The sequence below is a fragment of the Musca autumnalis genome, unplaced genomic scaffold (genome assembly GCF_047663935.1).
Source record: "Musca autumnalis isolate F117 unplaced genomic scaffold, ASM4766393v1 scaffold_1, whole genome shotgun sequence".
Lineage (NCBI taxonomy): Eukaryota > Metazoa > Arthropoda > Insecta > Diptera > Muscidae > Musca > Musca autumnalis.
The window spans coordinates 35,019,764-35,036,055 of record NW_027411644.1 but is presented as its reverse complement, the minus strand read 5'-3'; the positions used below and the strand labels follow the sequence as shown (position 1 = coordinate 35,036,055).

Sequence of the window (16,292 nt, the reverse complement as noted above, 5' to 3'; positions counted from 1 at the left end):
TCTCTCTTTCTGGAGTAAACTGGTGAGATTACGACTACCCTCTCTTTGCACTAAGAGGAGCAATTTTGTTCTATATTTAAATTTGAAAAAAAAAAACCTTTTCAAGTTATTGGAAATACACTATAAATTGATTGCAAAAGAGTAGCAGAGACACTGACTGTGTGACGCTGAAATATATCCATCAAAAGGGGATTGGGAGGCTGGTTGGTGTTTTTAGCAAAGCTTGCTTTTGCGTGTGTATACAAACCCGCATAGAAATTCATCCTTCAAAGTCACTCATTGTGGGCATATTTTTTCTTCTACTTCTTCTTTTAGTCGTCGTCTTTACATCAAATTGACAGTCATTCACTATAATGAGTAGGAATTTTTTATTGACCATACTCATACATGCACATGTCATCGAGGCAATTCTTCTTGTTGATTGTCTAGTGGTCTGGCTTGTAAGCTTATTTTACTTTTTTGTGTTGTGTCTGTGTGTATGCCTTGGTTTTAAGTAAATAATTTTGTATGTTTTTTGTTTTGTTCAATGGTTGCTTTGGGTTTTTTGCACACTTTTTTTGGTGACTGAGTGCGAGTATTCACTTGTCAATTGTTGACATTGACAATACACTATTTTCAATGTAACAGTCAGTAAGTGGCTAATCGAAGAAGTGACCTATAAAATATGGGATTTAGATAAACATGGATGTTAGATACACAGATGATTGAGAGGGTTTTTAGGGTTTGATTTTATTGCATCACATGTGTTTTGAAACACACACAATGTTTGGTGCATAGTTTTAGGATAATTTCTTTAAGGTTAAGCTATGTTTATATAATGGTCCAAATAACAGGTCATACAGCAAAAACAACTGATCGTAATTTGATCTGCCATAACACATTACATATTCTGATTGAATCACAGTACAAAAAGTAAACAAAAATGTTGACATTTAAAGTAAAAACCCGTGATCAGCTGTTTTTGCTAGAAGACCTGTTAATTGGGCCATGGTTAATATTTTTTATATTATAAACATTAAATAAAAGATTTGATTTTGAAGGTAATGATTTATGGCGATTTTTAATAGTTTAACAGCCAACACATTATTGTGCGTCAGAATTGAAGGTTTTTATTATGTTTAGGTTATGTTAAGTGTTCAGGCCACACATTAAATTGCATCAAAATAGACAAAATTTTAAAAATTTATGGGCCTATGCTAGGTTTACATTAAACGTCAATAGCTTAAACGTCAATTGAGATTCCATTTGACGTATACACAAAGGAATTGACTGTTGTAATCCACTCGATTTCGTAAATGTTAACTTATATTATGTTTACATTTACGAAATCCACTCGATTTCAACTGTCAATTCCATTGCTCAAACGTCAAATGAAATGCAATCGATTTCAAATGAGTTTTAATACAGATATTAGTATTTCTTTTTAATTTTTCAATAAATTACGAATACTTTAACCCACATAAAGCAATAGGTCGTTTAAACGCCACAAAAATGGTTGCAAAATTGACGTAAAACTCTGATATTTTCGCAAATTTTTGTGTTTTTTTCATTTTCTTATATTATTGTCCGTTATGTCATTTCACGCTTATAAAGCTTGATATGGCCTATGCATTTCCACGAAAGAAAAAAATGTTATTTTCTACTTTTGATGCAAAATTTAAATATTTGATAAAAATTTAATCATAAATGTTACATTCATATAAAGTCAGTGATTTGTTGGGAATGTAGTAAGAGTATTTTCTGAATCAAAAACCTATTGATTGGAATGTAAGAATACACCTATACAAAATTTTAAGTTTTCTAGCAAAAAAAAATTCTCGTCGCTAAGTGGGTAAATAAATGATTTGATTTTGAAGGCAATTAATTCTAACTAATCTAAAAAAATTGAATTTGCCAATCGTTAATTAGAATTAGTGAACATTTTTACAGCCAACACATTGTGCGTCAGAATTGAAGGTTTTTATTATGATTAACGATATACCATACTAATCAGCTGATTTTCACTAGGTTATGTTAAGCGTTCAGGCCACACATTGAATTGCATCATAATAGACAAAATATGTGTGGACTATTGCGCAGAATTAGTTGTGTCTTTGTACTTTTTCAATAATGTACATAATATTACTTTAAATATGAGGCATTCTACTTAAAGAAGAGATCCACAATTTCCATTTCTAGTAAACCATTCAAATTAATACCAAGCTACATTATTGTGTTAAGTGCGTTCTCTATTAAATCACATACCAGATTCAATGATGCCATCAAGTTTATTAATTGTGGTCACATATAAAGTCTGCTCCTAATGCTCTTAACTTTATTTAATTTCGATCAGCTGTTTTTGCTAGAAGACCTGTTAATTGGGCCATGGTTTATATATTTCCAGTTAATAAATTTTTTATATAATAAATATTAAATGATAATAATTAATATTATTATTTTATCTACTCTTCAATATTAATTTTTTAATTTTTCTATTTTCAGGTAAGTCCTCTCTCTCATGTTATATGCAAACACTTTCGGTGAGTTATGTATTTATCATTAATGAAAGGGAAATCTTAAGTGCCAGTCCCAACCTGTCCGTTAAGCGTATGAAAAAACTTGGCATCACTTACGAAATTTTCTTGCGTTTGTCGTTTTAACGCCTTACCCTAACGCTCAACGGACAATTGTGGGTTAACTTAACATTTCTATTTTACATCTCAACTGAGAGTCTTGTCTGTAATAGTTTGGAAGACATTTTTTAATTTTATTTTCAAGAGCTGTATTACAATAAATAAATCTTTTTTACTTCTTTAATCATTTGCCGCATTTGCCTTAAACAAATTTGTTAACACCAACCAACCAACAAAAACATACAAATGCATGAATTGATTCAACACCATCCATCAGCAGCAACAACAAATATTCCTCCCCACAAAACATCACATTTTTATTTTTCTTTCTTTTTTATCAGGTCAAATTTCTATAAAAAGAAATTGTGCTCACCGCAATATTATTATTAACATTATTATGTACATACTTATACGTCAATGTGCAAATACATAGTATAAATTATTTCCATACCATTATTTATGACATAAAAAAAAATTTCATGGAATCGATTTTTTTTAATAAAAGATGTGAAAGATATGATTTCTTGTTTTGTTTGCATTGATTGGGGGGATTATTTTTTAAGATAATTTGTAGTTATTGTAATTTTTTAAAGAATTTTCCCTGAATTAATTCCAAAGAAACGCGATGTATCAATCGCCCATCTGAGTTATTAAATATTCTGACAACCGCCACATTATTTTGCGTCAAAATATATGGGTTTTCTAATGTTTCTTGACGTACCATACTAATCAGCTGATGTTCACTTGGCTATGTTAAGCGTTTAGGCCACACATTAAATTACATCATAATAGACAAAATCTGAACAGTTATACCATACCATGTTTACACTATATAATACCATGTTTATATTAAAGTTTTTGCGAGTTTAACTTCCTTCATGAGAATTTCTTGATTGGGAAAAGTTTTTCGGTAATCTTATTTTGAGGATAATGATTTATAGGGGTTTTTTAATAAACGTACCATTAACTAATAAAAAAATCCTATGTGCCAATTGTTAATAAAAATTTGTGAACATTTTAATAAACGAAAATTGAAGGGGTTTTTTATGATTATTAGTTCTGGAACAGACCAATTGATGTACAATACTAATCAGTTGATTTTCAGTTAGCTCTCTTAAATGTACAGGTCACACATTAAATTACACAATATTATTTTAAATATTAGATTTCTACTCAAAGAAAGTCCGCAGTTTTCATTTCTATTAAACAATTCAAATTAATACTATATTACATTATCGTATTAAAACACATTTTACACTTGCACTTAAAACAGCTGTTTTGGGAGTTTACGTCATTTATTTGACAGATATTGTATGGAATTGACAACCTAAATGATGCATGTTTTATAAAACATGTTAAATGTAAAATGCGTTTAGGTGTACCCTATTTAATCGCATAACAGATTCAATGATGCCAAGTGTATTAATTGTGGTCGCATATATGTACATTCTGCCGTCATGACTACTGAATTTTCGATGAAGACTTACATTAGAGTTTTTTGCCGAGTTAACCCACTTCATGAGGATTTATTTGACGTTTGCGCTATGAAATTGACATTTGAAACCCAAACTCACTGGGGTAATCCGGTTAAAAGCCGCGGCACATACGGTTCGTTGAGCGTTGCGTTACAACAACCACATGAAAACTTAAAGAAAAAACTTGGCATCACTTACACATTCTTCATGTGGTTGTTGTTTTCAACGCGCAACGTGTCACACAACGGACCTTATGTATTTGGCCCTTAAGTGTAACCGGGGTATTAACTTCTTCGATATAAATGAACGAATTTATAGAAAATTCAAGCAAAGTTTTTGGCTGACTTCATAAATGCAATATTTACATAATGCAAATATTGACAGCATCGTAAAAAGAGGAAGTAAATATGTGTGGCAACACTGACATTGTCAAAAAAGAGACATGTCGTTTTACCATGGTACAATTACAAAGGTAGATGCCTCAGCCCAGCTGATCGAATCTAAAATGTCAAAAAAACTAGGATTCGCCATGAAAAATCAAAACAAAAAACCATATGATTCGGTAAGTAAGAGATAGCATGTCTACACTTTATAGACAAACACAAGCGATAAAAAGAGACAACAAGAGTTCATTTGGCGAAAATTTTGACAGTTTACATTACAAAAAAAGTTGCTTTGTTGTAGCAATTCGCCGATGCATCTACCTTTGTAATTGTACCATGCATTTTACCATTTCTTATTGTTGTTGTATTTTTTCTGGCTTTCTTCGCAAATATCAGTTGGCAAAACAGTACTAAAGAAATGTCAATTGTTATGCAGAACAAGTGGTGACACTGCACAAATTTGGCAATTGCTCCGCAATGTGACGTGCCGAGTGACAATTACGAAGTGGCGCGTATGTCTATTAAATGACATACTCCATTTATGTTGTCACGATGATATCATTTGACGCATCATACTGCATGTATGAAGTCAGCCTTTATTTTGACGATGTTGTTGTTGTAAAAGTATCTTGTCCCGCATACTTGGCAGATGGTTTGCCCGTTGTCATCAATCCTTGCCCTATAGGAATTTAGACGACTGCACCATCCCGAGCGTAGTTGAGCCATAAATTCTCTGGATAGTCGTAGAGGCTGACGCTCCTTAGGTGCGATAGATGGGGAATGTTCTCCGAGGACCACATTCACACGATACTTATTTATGGCATTTGCGATTGCGTCCGTGTGAATGCTTTTTAAGCCTGCTTTGGTAGGCTTGTTGGGTGCCACCGTGGTGCAATGGTATGCACGCCCGCCTTGCACACAGAAGGTCGTGGGTTCGATTCCCCGGCCAGGCAACATCGAACATTTTTCAACGGTGGCAAAATACCCCTCAGTAATGTTGGCGACATTTCCTGAGTATTTCAGCCTTGAAAAACTTCTCTACAAGTGGTGTCTTAAGACACGCCGTTCGGACTCGGCGATAAACAGTAGGTCCCATATCATTGAGCTAATATGAATCGGGGTGCACTCATTGCTATGAGAGAAGTCTCCCTTGTCCCGTATGGGATGTTGTGGAACAATGTTTTTTTTTTTTTTTTTTGGTAGGCTTGTTTATCTAGACGTTTTCTCTTTTACCGTTGGACCTCTCTTTCTAGATCATGAAGATCTCTCCTGACAACATCCACCATATTAATTAGTTAACACCCGAGATAGTACTGTAATGAAAGCATGCCATTGTGTTGGTGTTTTGGAAGAATCTTTGTCTCCCCATGTAGATGGTCCATTGACCCTGTTGCACTTCTCGGGGCTGCATTCTGACAGGTTTGAATATTTTTCCATCGCATTGCACTTACATTCGCGGACCATACCGGCGCCACATAGCTTACGACAGACCGACCTATCACGCTACACGTGTTCAACAAGAGTTTTTTATCTGCACATTAAGTGGTTCCGGATAGAATATGACCTTGTTCCTACATATCAGCTGGTGGTATGCACGGACAACAAGAACATGCTGTCGAATTTTGGGGTAGTGTGTGGTCGGAATTCTGCTACCATCGACAATGACATTCAAGTCATTTCTCACCTCTGCCCTTCATGTAGTGAATAGAGTGGCCGTAGAATTAGTGGCGGCGGATATTTGCATATTCATCGAGTAGTAAATGGTGGTAAGATCAGTCATATAAGTGTTCAGCTTTTCACAAATGACCTCTGGGAAGATACCTGATGCTAAGATAGTGGAATCATCCGCATATGTTAAGATTTCAATGCCGTCTGCAGGGGATGGAATACAGGAGAGGTAGAGGAAGTCCATGTTTCATTCTTCGGGGCTTGAACTTTTTTTTTCCTGAACTCCGTGTACGACTGGCGTCCCGACATATAATTGATTATCTAACGTTTCAAACTTGGCTGGAGGGTTGCTTCAAACAACCGGTATCGAATAACCCGTAGCTGAGCGATTGTATGGCTGACTTTCGTATCGTCAGTTGCTTGGAAAATGACTGCAAATTTGTAATGTATTATGTTTCTTAACGCTGTACAACTGCAAAGCTACTTGTTTCAAAATGTCAAAAATACACATTTTTAACGCAGGTAAAAAGCAAACATGTTTCATTTTTATTTCTGATGCATTTAGTTGCATTTTCGAGGAGCAATGCATGAGTGTGCAACTGAAATATTTTGACGAAGTTTAAACAACACAAAGCAAATGAATCATTTTAGTCTTGTCGTCTGATGTGTGGCCTGATGGCTTGAATGAAAGCTTTACATACAAATGATAATCTGTCAAATCAGCTGATTGGTTTGGTTCATGATACAATAAGAAGGTAGCATTATCAGCCCAGCTGATAGTAACATAATGTGTCAATTGCATTGAATTTATGTCAAATTTTGACATCTTATGTTACCAAAAACGGCAGTTGCTGCTACCTTCTTATTGTATCATGGTTTGGTTGTCTCCCTAAAAAAATTAAAGTATTTCGTTAATGTTTGGCCTGATGGCTTCAATGAGAGCAGCTTACACTCAAATCATAACAAGATGTCAAATCAGCTGATTGTTTATCCCTCTTAAATTGTAAAGAATTCATTAAAATTTTATGAAAACAAAAGAAAATCAGGTTGTTGGCCACATAAAAAACAGATATCTAAACTTTTGGCAAAATTAGGAACTAAGAAGGTTGCAAATGTTTACGTTTTTTATGGCAGCCAAGAAAAAAGTGCATGCATATCCGTTTGGCAACAAAGTTGTTTATATTGGTGGTGGTCGTTGTTGGTCTTGGCCAAAAGAGTACGAAAAACGACGAATAACCTCTTGTTGAAACGACAAAAACAGAAAATAAAAGAAAGACACACAAGAAAATAGCAACAATAATAAAACAATAACAAAAGAAACAAATGCAACATTTTATGTTTGCTTGCGAGTAAAAGCGGAAAGCAAATGCACAAGGAGCAGCGGCAGCAACCACACAATTCTCTCTCGGCCAATAGCCAGAGTCAAGTCAACACAGCCAACCAACCATTCACTCGTTTATTTTTCATTTTTAGTACGTTTTTGGTCGTTCGTCGGAGTGGATTTACTTTTTTTATAACTTGTCGTCGCCGCAACGTCGTTGTCATTTGCGTTATTTTTTGTTTGATTACGCGTTGCTGTGAGTTTATTTTTTAAAGAATTAAAAAAAAAAACAACAAGAAAAAAAGTTGAAATAAAAATAAAACACACAATTCAAACGTAAACGTCGTCGTAGTTGCCTTTAGTCAGCCAACAACAACACCATCTAGCAGCTATCAATATTGGAGTGTAGATAAATTTGTGTTGAGAGGTCGTCGTAACCCCCTCTCTCTTTCGCACTCGCTCTTTTACCGCGAAGATATAACAATTTTTTTTCAACTTGAAGTTTTTATTTTAGTGGTTAACAACAATTATTTCGGTTCGGTTTCTATTTAACTTGGCTTTTCATTACCTTGTGCCTATTTGTTGTTGTGTTTCAATTGTTTTAACTGGTAATAATAATTTTTCTCTTCAACAACACTCACTCAATATTAAACTACATACATATAACAACAACGTCTATGTGTTTTTTTTTTCTTCTTTTCTATACAAAATTTATGACGGATTCTCTAATTTTTGACGTATATAGCGTTTTCGTGAGTCTTTTTTATAACGTTTCTAAATTTACCGTAACATAAAGAATACAAACAACGAAAAATAACAAAATTTCATATCTTTTGGATATGGAAAATGAGACAACAAGAACAACAATGATTCCGTGCCATTCAACATAACACACAACGGGCTGAAAAGTTTTGGGCCACCTAATGATGATTATAATAAAGCCGTATGTTTTTGTCTTTGAATTACATATTTAAATCAGAAAATCCAAAAGTCTGGGGTAAAAAACAAATGCTTATGTTTATTCCAGAGTTTCCGGAAAAGGCTGCTTTTTTAGTATGGTATTTTCATGCTTATGATGTTTTGGGGAGATGGAGCTGCAATCAAAATTTGACAGGCAAGGAAATCAGCTGATTTTATGGTTACACACATTAAGTGTTCGGGCCACACATTGAACTACACAAATTTAGTCCTAAATTGTTTAACAACAATTTATTATTTATTATATTTTATTTAACAATTTCGTCAAATTTTAAAATATTCAAGTGCTTTTCCTATTATTCTCTTCAATTACTTAAAATTTGGACAGTCGACAGACAAATTGTGAGTCAAATTTTAATATTTATGATGTGACATGGCGAAGAAGGTGTAGAACGCATTTTACACTTGCACTTAAAACAGGTGTTTTAATAGTTTGCGTCATTTATTTGACATATATTGTATGGAATTGACAACTAAATGGGGCATGTTTTATAAAACATGTTAAATGTAAAATGAGTTTTACATCGATAACAATAATCGGGCCATTTACCACGCCAAACGTCAACATTTGTTCAAAATAACGCAGTACTGTGAATTGCTTGTGTACCTTTTGTATGTAATTTTATTCACAATAATTCATATTGACAAATAGTGTGATAATCAGCTGTTTTTGCCATTGTATTATTGTCCCATGGTGGAATAAGAAGGTGCTACATCCAATCATGCAAACCGTCAAATTTGCTCACAATAATGCAGTACTGTGAACTGCTTGCTTACATTTTGTATGTGATTTTATTCACAATAATGGATTTTGACAACTGGTATGAAGATCAGCTGTTTTTGCCGTTGTACCTGTATTATTGTGCCATGTATTGTCCATGAGATGTGATTATTCCATTTGTAATTCGAATCATTTTTGTCTGCAATTTCTCACTCCCTCCCTTAAGTTTATAGTCCATTCGCCTAAAAACTTCTGCTATCAACACTCTTCTTTCTGCAACAATAGAACCGGTAAACATAACCTCATTCCTTTCCAGATTTAAAATGGTAACAGAGGGTCGAATCAATTATAAATTGGTGATTTTTCGACATTTAAGAACAATTTATATTTCGAGAATTTCGTTTAATTTAACAGATTTAACATTTTTCTACTGTAATCAAATTTTGACAGGCGACACACAAATTGTTCGCCAAATTTTAAGATGTGACATGGAAATCAGCTGATTTTATGGTTACACACGTTAAGTGTTCGGGTCACACATTAAACTACACAAATTTAGTCCTAAATTGATGATTTTTTATTATTTAACAACAACGTCCAACTTTAAAATATTTAAAAACTTTTCCTATTATTCTCATCAATTATTTAAAATTTGGACAGTCGACACACAAATTGTGCGTTAAATTTTAAGGTTATACTAATATTTCTGATGTGACATGGAAATCAGATGATTTTGTGATTACACATCTTAAGTGTTCGTGTCACACATTAAATTATACTAATTTAGACCTAAATTGAACTGGTTTTGTATATCTTCAAATGATTTTTTTATTTATTGAAATATTTAATAAATTGTTTCCAACAATTTCGTCTAATTTTAAAGCAATTAACGGAATTTTTCTATTGTCCCCTTCAATTACTTAAAATTTTGACTGCCGACACACAACGGTGCGTCAAAATGTAACGTTGTACTAATATACAGATGTGACATGGCGAAGTAAGAAGGTGCAGAATGCATTTTATGCTTGGTTTACATTCGGCGTCGTTTCGTGATTTCGAAGGCGTTTCGTGATTTCGTGCGGAATCAAGCAAAATTTATCATGATTTCGCATACAAAAATGAAATCATCTCATTTCGTGATTTCAGCGAAATCAACATCGAAATCACAGTACACATGATATACAACCTTGCTTTTGCCTAAAAAAGTACCAAAATTTGCAACACTTTTCACGTATCACAATAAACAAGGTAGATGTGCGAATTGCTGCAACAAAAAATGTTAGTATCAAAATTTGTAAACAAAGTGATAAAAATATTAAATTACTTTGTTACAATGCTATTTTTCATTGTGTTCCCGTACTTTTTTAATGGTAATGTTAGAAAAAAGAGCGAATTGACAACAATTGCTTCTCCATACAAATTTCTTAAATAATACGGGAACGGAAAAATTGCGGAAATTGCAAAAACTGCAGCAGAAATGTCAAAATCATATTAGATGCAAATGAACATGCTTGCTGCTAGTTTCTACTAGGCCAAAATTGTATGGCAGAAAACAGGAGAAGAGGGTATTATTCGGCGCAATTTTTGTTTAAAGAGAAGTGCAAGTCTTGCTAGATTTCGGAGTACGGGAACGCATTTTTAGCACTAAACGGGAAAACTACTGAAAGTACTAATATTGTGCAGGTTCTGAGTACAACTTTTATCTATCAAAATTTATTATTACGAAATCTTAACGATAAAATATTTTTATTTTTTATTTTTTTCATTTGTTAGTACTATACACAATTAATACCATATATATATCATTTTACGATAATTTTCCAAATAAAGTTGTAAAGTTCTATATTGTCGTATATTTTTGAAGATTAATTCAATTTACAACAACTTGTTTTGAAAATGCATGATCGATCAGCTGCGCATATGCATCTACCTTGATCATTGTGATATGTTTGAAATTAACAAAAAATAAGTGTAAACACCGGGGTGTATTTCAGGATTTCGTGAAATCCAGTGGATTTTGGAGCGCAAGTGTAAACTTGGCATTACACTTGCTCTTAAAACAGGTGTTTTGATAGTTTACGTAATTTTTTGACATATATTGTATGGAATTGACAGATTAAATGATGCATGTTAACAATAATAACAATAATCGGGCCATTTACCACGCCAAACGTCAACATTTTTTCAAAATAACGCAGTACTGTGAATTGCTTGTGTACCTTTTGTATGTAATTTTATTCACAATAATGCGTTTTGACAACTAGTGTGATTTATATCAGCTGTTGTTGCCATTGTACCTGTATTATTGTCCCATGAGATGTGACCATGGTGGAATAAGAAGGTGTTAGATCTAATCATGTCAAACGTCAAATTTGCTCACAATAATGCATTACTGTGAATTGCTTGTTTACATTTTGCATGTGATTTTATTCACAATAGCGCATTTTGACAACTGGTATGAAGAACAGCTGTTTTTGGCGTTACACCTTATTATTCCACCATAGATGTGACATAAAATCAGCTGATTTTGTGGTTACAGATCTTAAGGTGTTCGGGCCACACATTAAATTACTCTAGTTTAAACCACGCAAATAGACTGAAACCATCATAGAAAACAATAAATTTCATAGAAAGGAATATAATAAACAAACAATGCATAAAATTTTCACATATTTTAGACCTTTCATCAGATATTTTTTTAAGATTTAATAATTAAAAGATATTTATGTAAGGGATAGTTGGCCCGAGGAATAAAAAGTAAAATTTCACACAATGCGTAGATCTTTCATGCTGGTTCACCAAATCTGAAATAAGATGTTTTGAGATATAATTGTTCTTTGGGCTTCGATATTAAAGTTGTCTGCCTATGGAAAATAAAATGACTATATAGAAGGTTCCGATCTTGTGAGGATATTCTTTCTTATAGAACCTCTTATGTGCATAAACGATCTTTGATTTATAACATACTATTACGAATTCGTCTTGAGCTTTAAAAGTTCTTTTGTTTGAGGCCAAACATTCCATTATGAAATTCTTTAGACTTGTGTTAATAAAATATCGTTTCCATAATGAAGACCTTTAGAAGATTTTATTTTATTAGTTATTGACACTAATATTACGCCAAAATTAAAGATTATAGTCTATATTATGGCATAATCAGCTGATTATACATTCTAAAACCTTATTTACACTGCTGCCTAAATACATAATTTGTTAACAGATATTAGCTTTGTTCATTTACGTTAAAGTTTCTTAAAGTTTTACCATTTTTAACTCGGAAAGCTTTCCTTAACCCAAAAAGTATTAAAACTTGAAGCAAAATTGAAGAGAGAACAAGCCAAAACGGCTTTCTCCTTTACTATTTCCTGCTCAACAAATTTCATGGTGTAAAAAGTGAAAAATCTGTCACATTGTTTAAGGCAAACTAAAAAGAAATAAATATAAATAATAAAAAAATTAAACCAGTGAAATAAAAAATAAAAAAAAGTGAAATTTATTTTGTTTGTTGTTATTTTTTAAGCAGCCACGTTTGTTTTTTTTGCTGCCAGATCTTCTCTTTTTCCGTTCCTTTACTTGTTACTTGAGAGCAATTTTGACAGTATACTCGTTTGCTACTTTTACACACAAAATTTGGAAAAAGTACAATTTAGCAGCACATCTCGGTTCGTTTTGACAATTTTTCCAAATTTTTTCGTGGGCAAGTCCATACTTTCTTACTTATTTATATATAAATGAGCCTGTAAGAATATCTTTATTAAAAGAAATGGAAAATTCTCCTCTACATATCATAAAAACTATTCATTTTGTCATATTATGTGTTAATTTCTGGTATATATTTTTTATATTTCTATTCTTTTGTATAATTTTTTATATTTCTATTCTGTTTTGTTATTTTTAAACAAAATGTTACCCATTTTCTAAAGTACATTAGTTCTTGCCACTTGACACATAAAATATGCATCAAATTTAAAGGTAGCACCATGATTTTACATGTGACTTGGCAATCAGTTGATTTTTCCTACATTTTATTAAGTGGCCTGGACACACATTAAATTCCAACCTCTTTTATTAAAAAAAATTAATAAAATGTATTAAAAATAATAACAGATTTGTTTCTGAACCTGCAGTAATATACAATTTGTGTCGGTTTATCTTCCTTTCATTTATACATACACACATTATGACTTTCTAATAGAGGAGGAAAACTTCAAGACCGTCTGCTTTTACAAGACCTCTAAATGAAATCTCATGTGAAGAAGATTTCTAAAGGTTTTCTTCTTCTGTATTCATAAAGTATCGGGCCCAAAATAATTGCTGTATATCGAACTGTATCTAGAAGTCTATTGTTTATAAATGATAGTCCACGATAGTCTTTTATATAAAGAGTACCTTTTGAAGTTCCCCTTTCAAATTCACAAATTTTTTATGGATGAAGAGATTCCCTGCAGTTTTTATGTTGTTAGGAAACTTAACTTTTCAGCCCATATGTGTTACAAGTTGAGGCAACATCGTCATCATCATACTTATGACGATGATAGAAGGAATTGTGGAGAGGTGCATGGATATAAAAAATGTGTTTATGGGAATGAACAACAAACATAAATATTTTCTACTTCAACATGTTGGTGTGATGATGGTGGTGTTTTATAGAGTGTTGTTCGTTTGTCTGTTAGCTGGTTGCTGCCTGCTTGCCTTCGTAGTGCCTGGCAGTCCGTCAGTTGTGTATTGCGGTCGGTCGTGACTACGTCAGAGAGCGAAACAAAAAATAAATCATTACTAAAACTACAACAAAAATACAAGAAAAAAACCTTCAAATTGTGGAAAGAATATATTAATAAGCAAAAAACGGAGGAAATCCAAACATTCATATAAAATTTCAACTAAAAATGTTGGTATATAATCTAAAAGAAAAATAAAATAAAATAACAAAAACAAATGTACAAGTGGAAAAAATTGTTTATAAAAAACACATTAATAATTCTATGCTCCTTAAAATAAAAAAATAAACATCTGTAAAATAAAAGTGTTTCAGCTAAAAAAAATTGCCTCAAAACTAAACAAGTGCCATAAAAATGAAAAATTTATTTAAAAAAAGGAATTTTAATTCTTCTTTGTGACTTGTGTTTGCTGCTCATATTATATTTTAGTCGCATTTTCCTCTTTGTTATCTCGTTCATTGAGAAGGAAAAAAAGAAGAAAATACAAAACGGTTAACTTTGTTTTTCTTTTAATTGTTGTTGTTGTTGGTTTCTATAACGTAATTGTGATTAATTACTGGAACTATGAGTTGTACATGTTGTTGTTGCTGCTGCTGCTGCGGTGTTATTCACTTTTATAAGCCCCCTCGATACACACAGATACTTTTTTACACACACACCGTTGCATAAAACACAAACGTCAGCGGCAGCAGTTTTTAACGCCGCCGGCAGCAGCAGCAACATTCTGCACTGAACTCTTTTTTTCTCAGTTTCATTGTTTTGTTTTTGCTGTTTTATTAAATGCAGCAACAACAACAATGTAAAAAACAAAGTAAACAATTGAGCCAACCAGCCTAGCAGCAAGCAGTACACTCATCGGGTTCATACATATCTCAATTTTGTTGTGTTTTGTTTTCGTTTTGTTGCTATTGTTCTTGCTTTCGTGTCGGTATATGCGGTTCTGTTTGCTGACAACAAAGACGAGGACGGACGACGACAATAAACGATGATGATTAACATTTGTCAAGTAGAGATTTTTAATCATTCGTAGTGTTGTTTTTGTTCTTCTTGTTATGTTTAATGACGGTTTTGTTCACTGCCTTCTTCCTCACACTCTCTCCGTTACCCGTCAACAATCATATGGTATTGTTCTTATAAGATTTCTACGTGTCTTCTCACTAACTAAACAATTCTTGGAGCAATAAAACCCCCCTACCCCAAGTCATTATTAGCTTCTTTTCTTCTTCTTCTAACTTCAATCTTAATGACCCAAAAAATAGCAGGCACATAAAAAAACTTTGGAAGGAATCAAAAGATAGGTATAAGACAAACGATAAAAACTACAAAACGAAAATAAAAGAAGTTTTAACACTTCCTTTTGGTGTGTGAATTTATTTTTCTCTCTCTTGCTCTTTTTTTATCTCTCACAATGCATTATTGCATTATTGAAGTGTTTTGAGAGCATCACACAACTATGCAATCCGATTTTAAAAAGGAATTAACTTCGTTTTGTTTAATAAGCAAATTGTGAGACAAGTGAATTAAGCTATGTTTACATTGAAGGTTAATCCACTTAGCGCCGAGAATTTTTTTTTTGTGGGAAAACTAAAAATTTTGTATGAAAATGATATTTTTGAAACATTTTAAGCATTTTTTAAAAAATAACTTTTATCTCTAAAACGTATAGTTTTCCTGCAATCGGACCCTTTAAAAATGCCAGTTCAAGAAATATGGCTGCTACTGGAGTTAGTTGAGTAGGGTTGGCAAGGCAGTTGAAAAGTTGCAGTATGTCGTGGGGGCAGCTGTTTGCACGGTATCATCGATCCTTTCTCTATTGGAATTCTCTAGTTAAGTTGTAACTCTCTTTTTAGATAATGAAGATCCTTCCTGACATGCCTGTGTGGCGGGTTCTACCCACCATATTGTGATTAGGATGACTCTCATGGTAACACCCTAGCAAGTGCCACAACGAAATCATGGCATTGTGTTGTTGTACTACCCACTGAAGACATGAGAAGGCACACTGTTGCAGTTCTCAGGGCGGCATTTTGACAGGTTTGAATATTTTTCCATCGAGTTGCACTTATACTCGCGGACCATACTGGCGCCGCATTTCTTACTCTAGACCGACCTATCGCATCATATGTGGTCAACAAGATTTCTTTATCTGCACCCCAAAGTGCTGCCGGCTAGGGACTTGAGGACCTACATCTCAGCTTGTCGCAGATAGCTGCGGAATGCGCAGACGACATGAATAGGCTGTCGAATGTGAATTTTGGGGTAGTTTGTGGTCGGAATTCTGCCACCATCGAACCATGACATTCAACTCAGTGCTCACGTCTGCAGTCCATGTTTTGAACAGAGTGGCCGTAAATTTAGTGGCGAATATCTGCATATTTTTTGCGTGGAAGAAATGACATCAGGGAAAGTATCATTC

The 16,292-nt window shown here is 33.3% G+C and overlaps 1 protein-coding gene across 50 annotated transcripts in view; it reads left to right on the top strand.

Moving 5' to 3' along the window:
* Nucleotides 1-16,292, top strand: part of gish (casein kinase I gish) — a 187,592-nt gene that overhangs the window by 41,639 nt on the left and 129,661 nt on the right. For 8 of the 50 annotated variants that reach the window (XM_073972713.1, XM_073972571.1, XM_073972701.1 and 5 more), the window contains exon 1: nt 7,581-7,715. The exons of 37 other annotated variants lie outside the window; for them this stretch is intronic. The gene's annotated coding sequence lies outside the window, so the exon portion shown is untranslated. Of the gene's footprint in view, nt 1-7,508; nt 8,068-16,292 lie in introns of those variants that run through there. 5 more of the 50 variants (XM_073972882.1, XM_073972856.1, XR_012411280.1 and 2 more) reach the window with 4 other exon arrangements.